The sequence below is a fragment of the Podarcis tiliguerta genome, assembly GCF_965153285.1.
Source record: "Podarcis tiliguerta genome assembly, chromosome: 5".
Taxonomy (NCBI): Eukaryota; Metazoa; Chordata; class Lepidosauria; order Squamata; family Lacertidae; genus Podarcis; species Podarcis tiliguerta.
The window spans coordinates 37,626,886-37,644,974 of record NC_139538.1 but is presented as its reverse complement, the minus strand read 5'-3'; the positions used below and the strand labels follow the sequence as shown (position 1 = coordinate 37,644,974).

Sequence of the window (18,089 nt, the reverse complement as noted above, 5' to 3'; positions counted from 1 at the left end):
GACTTCAACTTAGTGCTACATTGAAGTCCTCCCCTTATGCCTCCTCATTCTGTTGTCCAGATGCTAATTGTTGATGAGCAACTTCAAGGCTCCACCTCTCTCTTCTTAGGGTTCTTTATCTTTAAATACTGAGACTGAGCTGGACAGCCCTTCACTTTAGAGAACCCTTTCAAATGGAAGAAAGGTGGAATATAAATGGATATTACAGCTTTATTTGAGGGGTAAGAGGTCAGATTTCAGTGGGAGCTTGGGTTGCAAACTATGACTTCACAATGCTGTCACACAGCTTGGTTCTGTTCTTGGCTCATAGTTGTGCCATTAAACTGAAACCTGGTAGGCATTAGTTATAGAAATGGAAAGTGTGGAAGAGACCAGCTTCTTCATTTGGTTGCCACTACCCACTGGCATTCATCTGAACACCTCCACTCATCTCTGATCTGTATTTTGTTCCTTCAAGGCAACTTTCCCCTTGTTTACTGTAACACAAAGTAGTCATCATGCAGCTCGTCTATCTCGGTGTGGGCTTCTGTAGCAAGACTTTTCACATTGTTGTGAAGTGAGACCACTGATGCTTGATTTTGTTTTTAAGGTGCTGTTTCAAAATCATACAGTTTCTCCAGGTATTCAAGGCACTGTGTCAATGTATTGTGAGTTTGTATGTGCCAGATTCCCCTAAATTCCTGGATCTGGTAGATATTAGAATTTCATCAATGCTTGCAGTGCTGCCAGACACTGGATTTAGCAAAGTGTTAAGGCAGGCCAAACCACTTTCCTGAGTTCAGGAGATTGTTGAAAGATGGGCCATTAACAGAGAGCAAAGACAGGGAAGATGGGCTATCAGCAAAGCAGACTCTGTGGCTGTTGGCAAATGGGTGGATCCCTTACCTGAGCTCTGAGATAGTTAGCTGAGACAAAGCAGAGTGGAGAGTTTAGGATTGCAGTTGGGGATGATGTAGGCTGGAAGAAAATGGCTTCAGTCTGTTAAAGGCCGCAAAGTGGGCTGAGAGTAAGAGCCATGGCTGGTATCTGTTTTGATCCCAAGTTGTGCCTATGAAGGAAGCAAGACCCTCTTGGAATGCTGTAAGCCCCTCCATCATTTGACTCAGGCTGTATAGATGTGTGAACAAACCATATATCATAAAGACACCACAGTCTCCACTGTTTCCAAAAGGAAACATGAATCCTGGGTAAGCACCTAGTCCTAGAACCCTGGAATCTTGCACGGCTTGGAGATTGGTGTGGGTGGTGTGTAACTATTATTTGTTTCCTTTCTGAAATTTCTGTTCTCAGCATTGCTAAAAATGACTTGGGCTGATCTTCCATAGAATTTGTACAGCTGACATTGTTACATTCCTGTTTCTTCACAGCAATTTGAAAGATTCCCATCAGGTTATGCAGGAAGCAAACATAACTAAGTAGGAAATTTGTGTTCTTTCTCACTGAATACTGCCCACACAATCTCCGCACATTCTTCTTTCTCTGAAAAGAAGTATGACCTCAGTACTGGCCAACATTGTAATATGTGTTCAATAGCAGGTAGAAGTGACAAGCGCTTTGTTGGTACATGCCGAAGGACATCTCTCTATTTCATTTCTACAAACTCAGAAAAGGACATAAGAGATTCTACTTTCTTGGACAAGGGGAAAAAACCTCACTGTATACAATGGTACCTCGTGTTACAGACGGGATCCGTTCCGGAGGCCCGTCCGTAATGTGAAATGCCCACAACTTGAAGCGCTGCATCTGCGCAGGCATGCAGTGCAATTTGGTGCTTCTGCGCATACGCGAAGCACGATTTAGAGCTTCTGCACATGTGCGAGCGGCGAAACCTGGAAGTAACCTGCTCCAGTACATCCGGGTTGCCGCGGGATATAATGCAAAAAGACGCAACATGAAGCGGACGCAACACAAGGTATGACTGTACTTGGGGGTTCTGCAGCAAAACTCAAAGCACTCATCCAATGTTTGAGGCAAGTATGGATTATATGATGTTTGCATCTAATTTCTATCAAGTAGTCATTAAGCTGCTTTAATTTCTGATACACTGATCTGTGCTTTTCCAAATTTACAGAGGCATTGTCAGCTCCATAAGAAGACATACTTAATACAGAGACCATTCTCCTGTGGAATGATGGCGATACGTATCACAGTTGACTGACTTGTCAAGTCATTGCAAAAATTCAAGTTAGCCATGCTTAATTCTGTCTGACACAGAAAAGTAACAAAGACTTACTAGGAAGACTTTCCTCTGTCTCATGTTGCAAACAACAGATTCAACTGAAAAAACAACTGTGCGCCATCCAAGTCCTTACGCAAAGGTTCTAGTGATTTGGGTGCCAAAATGTTTTTCTGTTGTGCTGATTGCTTTTGTCTGTGCACAAGATTGTGTTGCTGTTGCAATTTCAGAATCCGACAATATTCTTAGAAGCATTTTGCTTGCAGTCTTGGCTTGCATAATTTAAAGGGTGTGAAGTTCTGTGGTAAACCTGCCCCACTTCTGCTATTGTAACCAGATTTTCTTGGGGGAGAAATGGTACAAAATGATGAAATCTGTTGAATTCTTTTCTGTTGTTTTTCTAATTCCTTAGGCTTTCTGTGTGGCTCCTTACAGCTTACCCCTCTCTCCCCACCCCCCAAAATATTTAACTGAAGACCTTTGGTGGCATCCAGTCTTCTCTGCTGGTAGCTGTGTTGACCTTGTGAAACCAGCTCCTAAATGCATTTTGCTTGCACCATTCATCATTAAAACCACACAAATGCATCATCTTGTTCACTGTGCCACTGTAATGTTTCTTCAGCGACCACCGCTACCTCTCTCTCTTTTGTTTCTGTTTACAGAAGGCTTCTCTGTGCCATACTGTACTCTGGATGAATGCCCAGCTCCTTCATGCTGCCTCTCCTTAGACTATCTCAGCACTTCTTCTAGTCTCCTAACTCTACTGTGCACTGGTCAAACTCCATTTTGCAACATTGACTTGGGACTGGTTTCCATGGTTTGGTTCTCTACTGCCCAGGCCTGGCAGCTGAGTCAATCAATGATCCCCTTGTAGCTGTGGCTCAAGGTGAGTAGTGATGGCAGGGCAAGAGTCCCTTGTACCTGTTCCTGACCACCACTTTCTAGTGTGAGACAGCAACCGTGGCTGGTCAAATCTCCAGGATTGGCCTCAGAAGATTCCTGGAGCTGCAGGTTGATGCTTAGACTCTGGGCCAAACCTGGAGGGCTGGCAACTCTACTGGGAGGAGAATCATAGATTTGTAGAGTTGGAAGGGACTATGAGGATCAAATAGTTCAACTCCCTGCAATGCAGGAATCTTTTGTCCAACTTGGGGCTCGAACCCACAACCCTAAGATTAAGAGTCTCATGCTCTACTGACTGAGCTATCAAGAGTAACATTTTCAGGCTTGCTTTTGAAAATACGTAAGATTAAACTGCCGAAAAACAAAGAATTTTAAAAGCAGGCATTGTGGTTACATGAACATATGAAGCTTCTATATACCAAGTTCATAGTCCATCTAGTTCTGTCTTGCAGCAGCAATGATACAGGTAGGTACTGTTAGACTCTACACTTTATGGCCTTAGTGCCCTCTCTGCTCTATAGGTTTACTTCAAACTGTGGCCCTGCTGTGTTTGGGGGCCCTCCTACTCATTCCATCGAGTGGGGCCCTGACCTCCTTCTCCAAAGTCCTGGCCTGATGGCACTACTGGGCATGGCTTTCCAGGATTTTGGACAAGGATATTTCCTCACCCCAACTGGAGATGCCAGAGATTGAAACGAGGACCTTTGGTATACGAAGCAATTGCTCTACCACTCAGGTATGGCCTTCCCCTTATACCTAATAATAACCAGAGATATGCATTACACTTTATAACTCTTGATAACAAGAGGGTGTTCCTGAGAACAGATCATATGCAATCTAAAACACAGAGGGTGAGAGAGGTCTCCTTGCTGGTGCCCTGACTGTTATTTCTTCTATCCTGTGTTATTAACTGAGCTACGAATGTTCTGGTTTTTTTCTGGTTAAAACTCTCAGTCTAATTATAATCTAAAATTAAGTTTTGAAAACCGGGCAAACTGTAGAATGGATGTGTTATAGTCCAACTAGCAGACGTTCCAAATCATTGAAAAACAGGAATTAAGGAGGCCACACAGAGTTCTTTCTCAGGCGATGATGCATTGCAACAAAATTCTGCTGAGCAGCTGGTTAGCTCATAAAATTGCTAATTTGCTTATATTGGGATTTACAGTATCTGCTTCCTGTGGCATTGGCCAAGATGAAATCTCTAGCGAAGAGAATCAGTTTTGACTTTTATCTCTTCTTTATAATGCACTTTTTCAGGAACATTAACAATTAAGCAATTAGTGAGGTTAAATAATTTATACATAGATCTTTCAGCCAAAGAGGATTTTTATTTGAGGCATTGCCTCTGGGAAGAATATTATTTTCCAGAAATCTTGCATTTTTTTAAAGGATGCATTAAGATAAGCAGTTTTTGCATGACCTACTAGTGATTGTTATTTGTGCATGGAGGTGATACATTCAGTATTGCACCCCGTAATCTGTCAGTTTTTATTTATATATTTTTACTTCATAAAATGTATACACCGCTTGATGGTAAAAAATAATAATCTCAAAGTGGTTATCTATATCACATGCCCTGAATTTTTCATTAAGAAGCTGGAAACTGTCCCATAATTTTCCTTCCCTCACCACTGCCTTGCTCTTCCTCCTCTTTTTTTTATTGGCAATTTAGAATATTTTTAAAATCATTGCACCCATGCAAGGTTTCTCTACAGATACCTTGCTAATGCATTTGAGCAGAAGGTAAATCTGGCTACTTCATGACCCTCCATTAAGGAGGCATCTTGCATTAGCTGGATTGGAATGTGTACAGGTGCCAATTCACAGATACAATTGCACATCTATAGCAGCATTCTAGAGAAAAATAAAGAAAAACTCAGCCCCATAAAGAAGGATGCATACATACACAAAGATTACTACCAGGATAGTGATGGATGAAAACTGACTTGAAATGCAGTAAAAGTGTGTGTGTGTGTGTGTGTGTGTGTGTGTACCCACTTCCCCCACAAACTCTGTTTCAAAAAGAAGACAAATGGGTCCGATTTTCTGCATTTTGGTGCTGTAAGATTTATACCGAGATCACCAGCGGAATTTGGGAAGCCGTTAATCAATGTATTTTCAAAGAGCAAAACCTGCTTTGTTGCTTTCCCAGGCAAGTCATTGAAGAGCACCTGAAAATGTTAAGTGCACAGGATGAAAGGAAAGATATTCACACGAAGGTTTTTCTTACTCCAAGTCGCCCTGTTTGGAATCTTGTCAGATTTTGTGAGATCGAAAAGGCAACCAAGTGATTCAGAGAGAGAGAGAGAGAGAGAGAGAATGAGAGAGAGAGAGAGGACTGACTTGCAGTTAGCAAAATCCATCTCATTCCATCAGAAAGCCTGCCTGCTTTTAATGCAGCCAAATTGCCCACATGAAGCCAGATGATTTGTGAAGCTAAATGAGCCAATGATAGCACAGACTGAACCGTATTGAGGTATGTTGTAGCAGGTCATGTCAATCCGATTGTTCATTAATTTGCCTGACTCACTGGATGAGAATTCAATCTAGGCAAGAACATGGCGCTTACTCTCATCCCCCTCTGAGCTTATAAGGATAGAAAGGGAAAAGGTGTGCGGTTCACTTTCTTTGCAAGCCAGCTTTGCTTCTCCGGGTTGCTGCTGAGGCCATATTGCGCCGGCTGGAGAAAGAAATGCCGGCAAGGAGGTGGTCAGGTGGGTTCAGCAGCTTGGCATCTCTTAATGAGATCCATCTGCTTGGGATGTACAGGATTTGGCAGGATTCCTGCAGGCCTGACGGCCAACTCCTTTGCCAGGCTTTTAAAATGTATAATCATAATGGGGCTGTAATTGGCACAAAGCACTGAAGGCTTTGCTGGCTCAAGTAACAAGTATAACACTATGGCTGAGTCACAGGTGCAAAACACCACGGTGCATCTGAGCTGATCCCTGTGATCAGTTTTTTATTGGGGTTGCTGTTTCTGCTTATTAAAGGTTATGTAACATGAGTTTGCCTTGTCCCCCTGAGTAGAAATAAGCCAGGTATTTGGCTTATTGAAATGCTATGAAGTTTAGGGTGGCCATATGTTCTGCTTTGCAGGAATCCATCCTCCGTTTGATGAGCTACCAGAGGAAAGTCCTCTATTTGAAGGGCTGTCTGGACCTAGATAAACAAATGTAAGGTGGGAGAGGAAGACTCCTGAAGTTGCCCACTGTAAGTGAACATTTGGACAACAGATTGAACAGCAGAATGCCACCTGGTCACATTCTTCCCCACTAAGAGTGAAATTTATTTTATTATTATTATTGAAATTCTATCTGTGAATTAGCAAATGCAGAACTTGTGCAAATCTGCCCACTTTTTGGTCATTTAGATTATGTCTTCCATCCTTTTTGGAGATGCACAAGCAGCCAGCTAATGAGGTTCCAGACAGCCTATTATGTGGGCAGTGCCTTTTCCAGCAGAATAATGCTTGAAATCACATAGGATGAAAGGGGCAGCACTATATTTCACCAATTTCTTACACAAAAACATTGCTGCTCTTTGTTTTACAGGCTATTGTATTTTTTAAAATAGGCTTTTATATGTAACGCAATAGACTTTTTCTCCCTTCTTGATTTTATGCCACGCTTTCTGTTTTCCAATGTTGTTAGTTGCTTGGAAACTTCTTATGTGCCAAACAACTCATAAATTGACTAAATAATAACAACACTTGGTGTTCTAATCCTACAGCCTTACATGGCACAGCTACAGGCTGTGATCCCATGTGCTCACCATGTGGAGACTGTAAAAGTACTGCGTGAACGATGCTCACTGGGTGTGCCGAATGAACCCAATTAATAAAATCTCCCATATGGACATATTATTGAATTTTAATTTCAGTATTGATTATTTAACTTCATTAAACAGCACCTGCAAACGGACACACGCTCAAAGTGGCTGGCAGCAGCAATAAGCTGATTGGAGATGTCAGAAAGCCAAGCAACAACAGGAAATGTACTTTAAGCTTCCAACCGTTTGCAGCCGTGTCTTTGCCTACATCACATATGACAACAAGTGGGGGGCAGGGGGACGTGGTTTAGAGAAAATGGCCTCTTGGGCCAAATTAGGACCCCTGTGGAAAAGGAAGTGCTTGTTTTCCCATCGCTAAACAGAAGAAGAAGAAGAGTTTGGATTTGATATTCCGCCTTTCACTCCCTTTAAGGAGTCTCAAAGCGGCTAACATTCTCCTTTCCCTTCCTCCCCCACAACAAACACTCTGTGAGGTGAGTGGGGCTGAGAGACTTCGGAGAAGTGTGACTAGCCCAAGGTCACCCAGCAGCTGCATGTGGAGGAGCGGAGACGCAAACCCGGTTCCCCAGATTACGAGACTACCGCTCTTAACCACTACACCACACTGGCTCTCAAACAGCAGGTGTATAGGGACCCAATCTGATGTACACCATGGTCTATTGGGATGAGGGGAGGCAAGAGAGAGGGAATTTAACCCTCTGTCCCCATAGTGGTCCCCAATCCAGCCCAGGGTCCCATGTGCCAGCAATTTATGCTGGACAGAAAGCTCTCATTTGAAGCAGATTAGTGTGCACACCCCCAATTAGTTGCTTGCGGTCACAGGCGTGGATCAGGCCCACTCTGTGTAGCTGTTCTGAGCCACAGTCCTTGAATTCAAGCCGTGGCTGCAAAGCAACGCTCTTCTTTTGCAGCCCCAACTTGAATTTTAAAAGCATGGCTGCAAAATTCAGGGAGCGCACGCTAACTTGAGCTGCCAAGTCTTCCTTTGCAGCTGGTGCATTTTGAACCTGGGGCTTTTTTTCCATCACCCTGGAGGGCAGCAGGAACAGGTGCCAGATTCAGAACCTAGCAGCTGTGAGAGTCAGGAGCACACTTAGGGTGATTCCCCCTTTGCAGACGCGGCTTGAACTTCCTCCTGCCTGACGTCGTTTATAACACAAGGCACGGGGAAAGATGGCGCTGAGTCACCCAAAATGGCCTGAGGGGCCTAATCAGGGCACGTGGCCGGAGTTTCCCAGCCCTGGCCTAAAGGATCCCGATTCCAAATGACTAAAATGTTTTCTTCCGAGAGTAGGAAGGCTGACCTTTTATCCCTGTAACTGGGTAGGCTAAAAAAAAAGGAATCCTGGGCTTCTAAGAAGAGTGCCTCAGGAGGATTGAGCCATGTGCTTCCCCACCCTGTCAGATGCACCGTAAAAGGCATTGTTCTTCAGCTGGCCAGGTTAGCGCAGCAATGACAGTTCCTCATAAAACACAGAGAGGGACAAAACCCTTTGCCATATGCTGAGGGATGTCTGTGTAAAAAAGAAATGGTTTGGCTGTACACCAAGCTGCACAGTTTCCAAATAGAGTCTGAATCCCAGCGAGAGAAGTTCCAGCTAAATATAGCCATGACAAGACTTCCGAGTTGACTTTTTTTTCATCAAGTACACTTAAAATAACCTGGCAGAAACTGGTTCCTATGCTACAAACCAGAAGTGAGTGTGTTTGTCAGGGGAGGGGGGAATTAAGGGGCATTTCCACCAACTCAGAGGAAAACAAAAGAAATGGAGATGAGCAGATGGTGGTGGAGGGGGAAGAGGATTCCTTTTCTGATAGGGATGCCAGTCAATCGAGAAAGGAGCAACCTAGGAAGCTGCCTTATACTGAGTCAGACCATTGATCCATCTTGCTCAGTGATGTTGACATGGACTGGCAGTGGCGCTCTGGGGTTTTATGCAGGAGACTTTCCCAGCCATACCCTGAGACCTCAGTGATTGAACCTGGGACCTTCTTGCACACATGTGCTTTAGGTTCATTGGGCTGTGCATAGGAGACCTCAGGGAGCTGCTACATTATAGCTAGGGATAGGGAAGAAATTTGATTCAGTTTGCATTTAAAGGTGAAGCTTCCTAATTCCCCACTTCCGAAATGACACGTGAAACACTAGGGTGAAGTGTTCATAAAATGCATATACAGTGGTACCTCGGGTTAAGAACTTAATTCGTTCCAGAGGTCTGTTCTTAACCTGAAATGGTTCTTAACCTGAGGCGCACTTTCACTAATGGGGCCCCCTGCTGCCGCTGCACCACTGGCACATTATTTCCGTTCTTATCCGGGGGCAATGTTCTTAACTTGGAGCAACCACTTCCTGGTTAGCGGAATTTGTAACCCAAAGCATCTGTAACCTGAGGTACCACTGTATTAGCGAAGATAGCATACAAAATTGAATTATAATTACAATTTGTTTTGTAAAAATGTGTGCATTAGGTACAAAACTGCAAACAAAAATGCGTAGATTCAGAGAAATTTGCACAAAAATGCTGTCTTTCAGGTTGGAAAAATGATAAATGGAGAGAAACCGAAATGGGCAGATTCTGCCATCCCTAGTTATAGCATATACCAATCACCTCATGAGAGATGGAGGGGAAAAGGTGGGTTTCCAAGGCTGTAGTTTTAAAACGAGTGAGAGCTGCTTTTTCCTGCCACATATGATTCACTTGCAAAACACATTCCCTGAGGATATTGTGAAGGTCACTCATATTAGTGGCTCTGAGAAGGAAAAAATAGACAAATGCTGTGAAGATATGTCAATTGTGAAGGACGTTTAGGCAACGTCATTAGGAGATGCAGCCTCATTCTCAGTTCATTTAGGGAACCCTGAAGAAATTGGGAATGAAGGACAATCCTTTTCAACTCAACTCACCGCACACTGAACAGGTACAGTAAGTAAGGCAGAAGAAAAGAAAGAGATCCAGAGGCTCTGTCTTGACTTTTTAGCTCTCTTCTTTCCTCACATAACCCAGGATTGTGTAAACAAATGACAGAAGCTAGTTAAAGGGTTTTAAATCTTTGGATAAGTGATGGTAAAACTTAGGGGCGTGTTTTTTTTCCTGATAACTAGACTGCATTGCCTGTTACGATGGCCAGAAGCAAATAATAATGGTCAGGGCTACTGCAAATTTCCCTAATTGGGCAGAAGAGGGAGTTTTAACAGGTGTAGCTTCTATGACAAGTAACACTTGCTGAATGTCCCTTTTCTACACAACTATTAAAAGTTCAGGAGCCTGTGCTCTTTTGCGTTTGGTCATCCTACTCTGTTATTGCAAAAACACTCTTCTTCAAATGCAGCACAGGAGAAATAATGAGGTTCTTCCGGTGTCCTCGCTGTTCAGAAAATTAGAAAGAATTATTAATATACTGAGGAGTTTGCAACAGCAGCCAACGCAGAGAAGAGACCTTTCCTTTGAAGGAGAAGAAAGGCAGCGAGAAGAAGGGAGAGCTTTCAAATGAAAGTCTTTACTAGGACTCCAGGCTTGCAGGGGGATGAAACATAAGCTATTATAAAAGAATGTTCCTGACCAATGGCAATGAAGTGATATATGTACATCCAATAATAAATAAAACTCCCTTGGTGTTTCTATCTGCTATGGATAAAAATACTGCTGGACAAACCCTCTGTAAGTGCAAAGAAAACACTGTGTTTAATTTATAGGGTGCCAGCTATATTTAGCCAGCAGATTTTATGCGGGACTGCAGGCTCTTGGAGCAAATAACTGTATCTAAAGCAAAGGCTCTTTGACACTGCCTTAAGAAAAATCCTTTATATCCCCCTCATTTGAAGAGAAACATACAGCAAAAGGTAGACCAGAGACCAAACTCATGCACTTACTGCAAGGAAGTTCTGAAGTAAAGTTGATAGGCCACTAAGCCATGGTGTGCAGTGTACTAAATATTGTTTGGAAACCAATCCATGGTTTGTGTTCTGCATGCACACCAAGGTTCATGTTGTGCGTTTCTTTCCCAGCTCCTGCAAGGATCCCTGGGTGCTATCCCAAACCACTCAGCCTTGCCCCACTGCTGGCAAAGTGGCACTTTGTTAGGGTTAAAAAGGTAAAGGTAAAGGTACCCCTGCCCGTACGGGCCAGTCGTGTCTGACTCTAGAGTTGTGCGCCCATCTCGCTTAAGAGGCTGGGGGCCAGCGCTGTCCGCAGACACTTCCGGGTCACGTGGCCAGCGTGACGAAGCTGCTCTGGTGAGCCGGCACCAGCGCAGCACACGGAAACGCCATTTACCTTCCCGCTATAAAGCAGTACCTATTTATCTACTTGCACTTAGGGGTGCTTTCGAACTGCTAGGTGGGCAGGAGCTGGGACCGAAAGACGGGAGCTCACCCCGCCGCTGGGATTCGAACCGTCGACCTAACGATCAACAAGTCCTAGGCACTGAGGTTTTACCCACAGCGCCACCTGCGTCCCACGTTGTTAGGGTTGCCATATTTCAAAAAGTAAGGCTGATTGCCGAAGAATTGATGCTTTTGAATTATGGTGCTGGAGGAGACTCTTGAGAGTCCCATGGACTGCAAGAAGTTCAAACGTATCCATTCTTACAGAAATCAGCCCTTAGTGCTCACTGGAAGGACAGATTGTGAAGCTGAGGCTTCAATACTTTCGCCACCTCATGAGAAGAGAAGACTCCCTGAAAAAGACCCTGATGTTGGGAAAGATTGAGGGCACAAGGAGAAGGGGACATCAGAGGACAAGATGGTTGGACAGTGTTCTTGAAGCTACCAGCATGAGTTTGACCAAACTGCGGGAGGCAGTGGAAGACAGGAGTGCCTGGCGTGCTCTGGTCCATGGGGTCACGAAGAGTCGGACATGGTTAAACGACTAAACAACAACAACAAAAATTCCTGACTACTACAAAGCCTCCAGGTTTCCCTGGACATTTTGCTGATTCGGCAAAATTTCCCACTGGTGCTATTTTTACATCTGAAAACCAGGACATGTCAGGAATTTTCCTGATGCATGGCAAGCCTACACTTTGTGTGCTGCTTTGGTGCAACTGGATGCTCCCTCCCTCCCAGCAGTACAACAGAGGAGCTTCCCCTCCTTCTCTTCCTCACTGTCCCTATGTATTTTGCCTTTTGTAAATCATTCCACTTTTTGCAAAATGTGGCCAATAATATGGTTGTTCCGTCTGTTATCCCTGCTTTGTTATCCCTGCTTTCACCAGCAGATACACAGGTAATTGGTTTAACATCTAGGATGGCTTATTCAGTTTCCCAGAGGGAAATAGAAGTCCAGAGAACATGGACTAAGCCATGTCTTTCAGAGTTTGGCATAAGGTGAAGCAATCAAGTATTGGAGTCAACTACTTGACCATCAACATACATCAGTTATATCACTTGAAAACTGTTAGCATGTATTTTTGTTCGGCAAGCTAGACACATGGAGGCTGAACCTCAAAACCCCCACCCAACCCAAATGGCTTCTCAGTTTGGTGAAACGAATAGTCTTCACTAGAGTGGCCAGATGCAATGAGTTTTGTTCCCCTTAAGCTACCAAAGAATAAGAAATGTTGGCAAGTGCAGGGTTTTTTACCATGCTGAAAAATCAGCATGTGTTGAAAACCCATCTTCTAAACAATGATGAAAGGTACGAGAGTCCCAGTCTCATTCAGGTCACCATAGTTTTCACATAATCACTTCTCTCTCAGTCTCAATCTCAATCTCAATCTCTGTCCAGAAGGTGAAACTCTGTATCATGAGAAGAATTCAACACGCATTAGTCCTGTCTTACTCATATAGTGTCATACAATGACAGGCTGGAATGTCTATACCAGGCATAGGCAAACTCGGCCCTCCAGATGTTTTGGGTCTACCACTCCCACCATCCCTGACGACTGGTCCTGTTCGCTAGGGATGATGGGAGTTGTAGTCCCAAAACATCTGGAGGGCTGAGTTTACCTATGCCTGGTCTATACCAATTAAGCAGTGGGGGAGTAGGAATCATCATGTGAAGGTATCTCAATTCAGTTGCATGCTTGTTAGCCACATCTGCCTGGAAAAAGAACCAAGAATGCTGACTTTTCTATTCTGCTAACAGATGTTGCTCTATTGTGGGTAGATGCAAAAGAGGATGAAACTTGCACATTGCATAGTTGTGCAGACGAGGAACGGTCAGCAGGTCTTGCTTATCATGCAAGCTGCACCTGCTGAAATGCTCTACACTGAATGGTGTAAGGGCACTGTCCGAATCTGCATCTGGCCATCCCATGCTCAGATTAAATTTATCTGCCTTCCTTGCCTAAATCTAATCCTTTTCATGTCCAGTGGAGATCATGTGCCCTACAAAAGCAGCAGCAGTTGGTGGCAGCAGCAGCAGCAGCAGCGGGGAGCAGTTGTGTTGAATCCTGGCAATAGTTCCATGGCTTTCACACTAGTATCCCTTCCCCTACATTTATTTACAACAGACTGTAACGGTGACACTCTAATTAACACTTTGCCATCAGCACATAGTCGGAACAGTTCCCTAATTAGCACAGCTGAGAGAATAATGGGCAACATTTCCTGCAAACATTTGTGTTTGAAAACAAATTTAGATTCAGCTACATCTGTGACCCTTTGCATGCTTGCTTTTTGAAGATACAGATACTGCATCAGCCCTGGCTATCAGGAGCACTTGAAAGAAAAATTACTCTAATAACTCATTATCTGGGAAAGGATTTGCCAGACAGTCCCTTTGTACCAGCAGATGCTGTTATTGAAAAATGGCGTGGTCCAACTTCCCAGCTCCAAAACTGCACCCCCACATCTTCATTAAGTACATAGGCTAATGACTTATTCTGGCAAAATGGTGTTTTTCATGGTAATTTTTAGGGCAGACATTAATCTGTTTTAATAGCCATTCCTTCCTCATAAGGAAACCTGGGATCCATAGTTCCCAGAAGATGAGTAGAGAGCTCCAACACGTAATACAGGGATAGCCTAACTTCTGTTTGTCTATGCTCTGGTAACCTCTAGGCTGGATTACTGCAATGCATTTTACACTGGGCTGCTTTTGAAGACAGTTCAGAAACTGCAGCTGGTGCAGAATTCAGCTGCCAGGTTGCTCACTGGGGTAACATGGTCTGAGCACATAACACCAAGCCCAGCCTAACTGCACTGGCTACCAATTAGTTTCAGAGCCCGAATCAAAGTGCTGTTTTTGACCTATAAAGCCTAATGTGGCTCAGGACTCCAGTACCTCAAGGCTTGCCTCTCTCCATATGACTCAACCCAGATCCTGTGATCATCAACTGAGGCCCTTCTTTGTGTGTCCCCTCCATGGGAATTCCAGAGGGTGACAATGCAAGAATGGGCCTTTTTGGTGGTGGCTCCCCACTTGTGGAATGCTCTCCCCAAGAAGGCTTGCCTGGTGCGATCCTTAGGCGCCAGGCAAAAACATTTCTTTTTCACCAGGTCTTTGGTTTGTAATTAGCTGTGGCCTCCATATGTGGGTGTGATGTTTTAATCCTTAAAAACAGAAGTGTCTTTTAGTTTTTTGCTTTGTTTCCCTTTATCCTGATACGTTCGTTTGTAATGTTCCCCACCAGTAAACGGCAGAGTTAAGGACCCAGTAGCTTCCCTGCTGCTTACAACTTTGCAAAAGTGTGTGTTGCATTCAGCTGAAGGTGCAGAGAAGTTTGCGTTCTCATTTTCTCTCTCACACACACATGCATAGCTAAGAGATTATTGTTTGATCCTAAGTATATATTTCTTTAGTGTGGGAGTCCTGTGTTGTATAGCAAGCAATCTGTGTGAAAGCAGAGCTGCAACATTGTTCTTAATACCACTTTTATCAATGGAACTGGTGCAGCGATCAGGCCAGGATGGACCAGTTTCAAGGATTTCTGCTGGCTACAACCAGTGGGGACCCAGCAGGGAGGAGGGGAAGCTCTTTGCTGGCAGAGTGATGCTACCATCACTCCACAAGCACATGCTGGCATAAAATCCACCTCCATCCCATCCAACCTTCCATGCCAGCCTGGCACAAAGGGAGGTTGGATTATGACCTCAGTGTGCAAAAGACTGCGTTGATTGTAAGTCTCTTTAAGACTGACTTGTAAGTAAATGCATACAGAATGATCAGAGAAAGAGAGAACAGTTGGCTATTTCCCCTGAAGCATCTTTAGTGACATACAAAATCACATATCAGTGTCCAAACTAAAATGCCATATTAATTCAGTAATCATAAAGACCGCCACTTCTGAGAGCATCTTTATTTCCATCCACATGTAGGGTGGTCAGGTGAAAAAGAGGACTTTTAATAATTATGCAGAAGAGGGAATTCCACCCTAATCACATGTGAATATTCTCCAGGAGCACCTATCTTTCTGGTTATACAGTCATACCTCGGGTTGAATACGCTTCAGGTTGAGCACTTTTGGGTTGCGCTCCGCGGTGACCTGGAAGTAATGGAGCGTGTTACTTCTGGGTTTCGCCGCTCACGCATGCGCAGACAGTCAAAATGACATCATGCGCATGCGCGGAAGCAGCAAATCACTTCAGGATGCGAACGGGGCTCCAGAACGGATCCTGTTCGCATTCTGAGGTACCACTGCAGGTAGAAAAATAACCGCATCAAATACTTTAAAAAATTTTGTTGCAATTTGTATTATTCATATTAAAACTGCTTCCTTACGTTATTATTTACAGTGGTGCCTCGCAAGACGAAATTAATTCGTTCTGTGAGTTTTTTCGTTCTACGAGTTTTTTCGTCTTGCAAAGCACTGCTGTGTATTGACGGTTTCCCGTAGGAATGCATTGGCGGTTTTAAAAAAAAAGGCGCAAGACGTTTCGTCTTGCGAATCAAGCCCATAGGGAAATCCGTCTTGCGAAGCAACTCAGAAAACGAAAAACTCTTTCGTCTTGCGAGTTTTTCGTCTTCCGAGGCATTCGTCTTGCGAGGTACCACTGTATCATTGTTGTATGATGCAGGATTTCTGGGTTGTGTGATGTGGAATGTGTGAAGTGGGTGTGATACAGACTTTCTGGAGTACGTTGGATGTGAGGAGCTTCTATGCACCTTGCCTGTTTGCATTTGAATTCTGTGCCACACCAGTAGAGTCACTTATTTGTCCTTGGGACTAGTAAACATTTTCAAGAATGTCTTCTGTGATCTTAATTCCTTGACCATATACTGTATTTTTTCCGTCTATAAGATACCCCCATGTATAAGACACCCCCTATTTGGGGGGACTCAGATTTAAGAAAATGGGGGGAGATGGCCCAGAGTATAAGACGCCCCCTAATTTTTGACATTATTTTGTAGGGGAAAAACCTAGTCTTATACATGGAAAAATAGGGTACTTAGGCTTTGTACATACCATACATTTAAAGCACCTCAAACCAGTGCTTTTTTCAGGAAGTACTCAAAGGTACACAGCGCTGGCACCTCTTTTGTTGTTAAAAAGTGTGGCACTCACTGTAACAACTTCATGGCGAGTACTGGCACCTATTTTTTCTAGAAAAAAAGCACTGCCTCCCACCAAAGAATCCTGGGAACTGTGGTTTACTGTTCAATTCCTAGCACCCATAACAAACCACAGTTCTTTGGATTCTTTCTGTGGGAAATGTGCTTTCAGTGTATGGAGCGGCGTACACAGCCCTCATTTGCACAAACTGATCTGTAGTTTGTCCTTTTTCTTATCTGCTGTGTGTCTTTTCTCTGCAATGGATTTCATTATTGTCTTTGGAATTAGACTCAGTCTTCCCCATCTGTAAAATGTCAGCTGCAGTCCAAACCCCAAGCAGCAGAAGCAGCAGGGCTTAACAGAACAGCAGAGCCACTGCCGCATCCACAGCTCTGCTACTCACCCCAGGCAGGCAGGCCAGAAGGTAAACTGTTGTGCCAGCCTGGAGTTTGATGCTGTTATGTGATGGCGGCTGGGCTGGCTCAGGTCCCAGCAGATCCTGAGTTGGCTCAGCACTCCCTGCATGCAAGCTTGGCAGGTGAAACAGGAAAGTCCTCTGGTGGAGGACACTGGAGTCTGGCAAGGCTCCTATCCCTCCCTAGGCTGGTGCAAAGGGGTTTGTACTGTAGCCCCAGGACTTCTTCTAAATCTCTTAAAATGTTGTTTATAAGTGTGACTCATAGTGATGGGGACGTGCCGTAGATGAGTGGTAGAGAAACGGCTTTGTATGTGAAAGGGCCCAGCCAGGTTCTATGTCTGGCCTTTCCAGGTAGCCCCCCTGGGACTTTCTTACCTGAAACTCCACAGAGTCACAGCCAATCAGCATGGATAATACTCAGCTTGACCAACCAATAATAGATAGATGATAGATGATAGATGATAGATAGATAGATAGATAGATAGATAAACAAACCTTTATTGTCACTACACTACCTGTGTGCAGTGAAATTAAATAAGCCCCCCCTCACATACACTCAGTCTTGTTCGCACTCTGTGTGCTTGTCGGAAGTCAATTGCACCACTATTTTTTTCCATTCAGCAGCCCACGGAGAAAAACTGTTCTTTAACTTGTTGGTGCGGCTGACTGTACTTCTGTATCTCCTGCCCAAAGGTAGGAGTTTAAAAAGGTACTGGCCAGGGTGTGAGTTGTCCCTAAGAATTTTCCTTGCTCTCCTGAGGCAGCGGTCTCCCGCGATGCCATCTACCGAACTCAGGGGACAGCCCAATCCTCACTATTTGTGTGAGATCCCTCAGAAAGTCTTTAATCCAATCACAGATGGTGGAGGAAAGGTCCAGGTCCATCAGCTTTTTAATAAGAATGATCATTCGGTATCCTGCCTGAGCTTTCTGCTATGCACGTACTTCTGCTTATGACATGCATGTGCCACAGCTGCCATCAAGGATGTGTTCAGTTGATCTGTGGTGGCCCCCTATCATGTGTGGCTGGTAAGGTGGCCAGGTTAAATATTAGCATTTCTTCCCAGGATGAATAAATTGCCTTCTATGAGCTTTGCCCCCAGCCCTGCTCTAATCCATCCCCTTGGCCAGGTTGATATCACAATATTGTGTGGACCTCTATGAACCTACCTAGCTACCCCTGGCTTAGCATTTAGAATCATAGAATCATAGAATCATAGAGTTGGAAGAGACCACAAGGGCCATCGAGTCCAACCCCCTGCCAAGCAGGAAACACCATCAGAGCACTCCTGACATATGGTTGTCAAGCCTCTGCTTAAAGACCTCCAAAGAAGGAGACTCCACCACACTCCTTGGCAGCAAA

The 18,089-nt window shown here is 44.2% G+C and overlaps 2 long non-coding RNA genes across 3 annotated transcripts; both read left to right on the top strand.

The window, feature by feature from the left end:
* Positions 1 to 333: 333 nt before the first annotated feature.
* Positions 334 to 2,549, top strand: LOC310678038. The gene is made up of 2 exons (XR_014511576.1): positions 334 to 1,970; positions 2,072 to 2,549. It is a non-coding gene; the product is annotated as an uncharacterized lncRNA (long non-coding RNA).
* Positions 2,550 to 5,412: 2,863 nt separating this feature from the next.
* LOC310678037 lies at positions 5,413 to 6,940 on the top strand. Of its 2 annotated transcripts, XR_014511574.1 has the most exons (3): positions 5,413 to 5,558; positions 6,182 to 6,295; positions 6,815 to 6,940. It is a non-coding gene; the product is annotated as an uncharacterized lncRNA (long non-coding RNA). The 2 variants fall into 2 exon arrangements; XR_014511575.1 differs by having other exon boundaries at positions 6,182 to 6,940.
* The last annotated feature ends 11,149 nt before the right edge of the window (positions 6,941 to 18,089 follow it).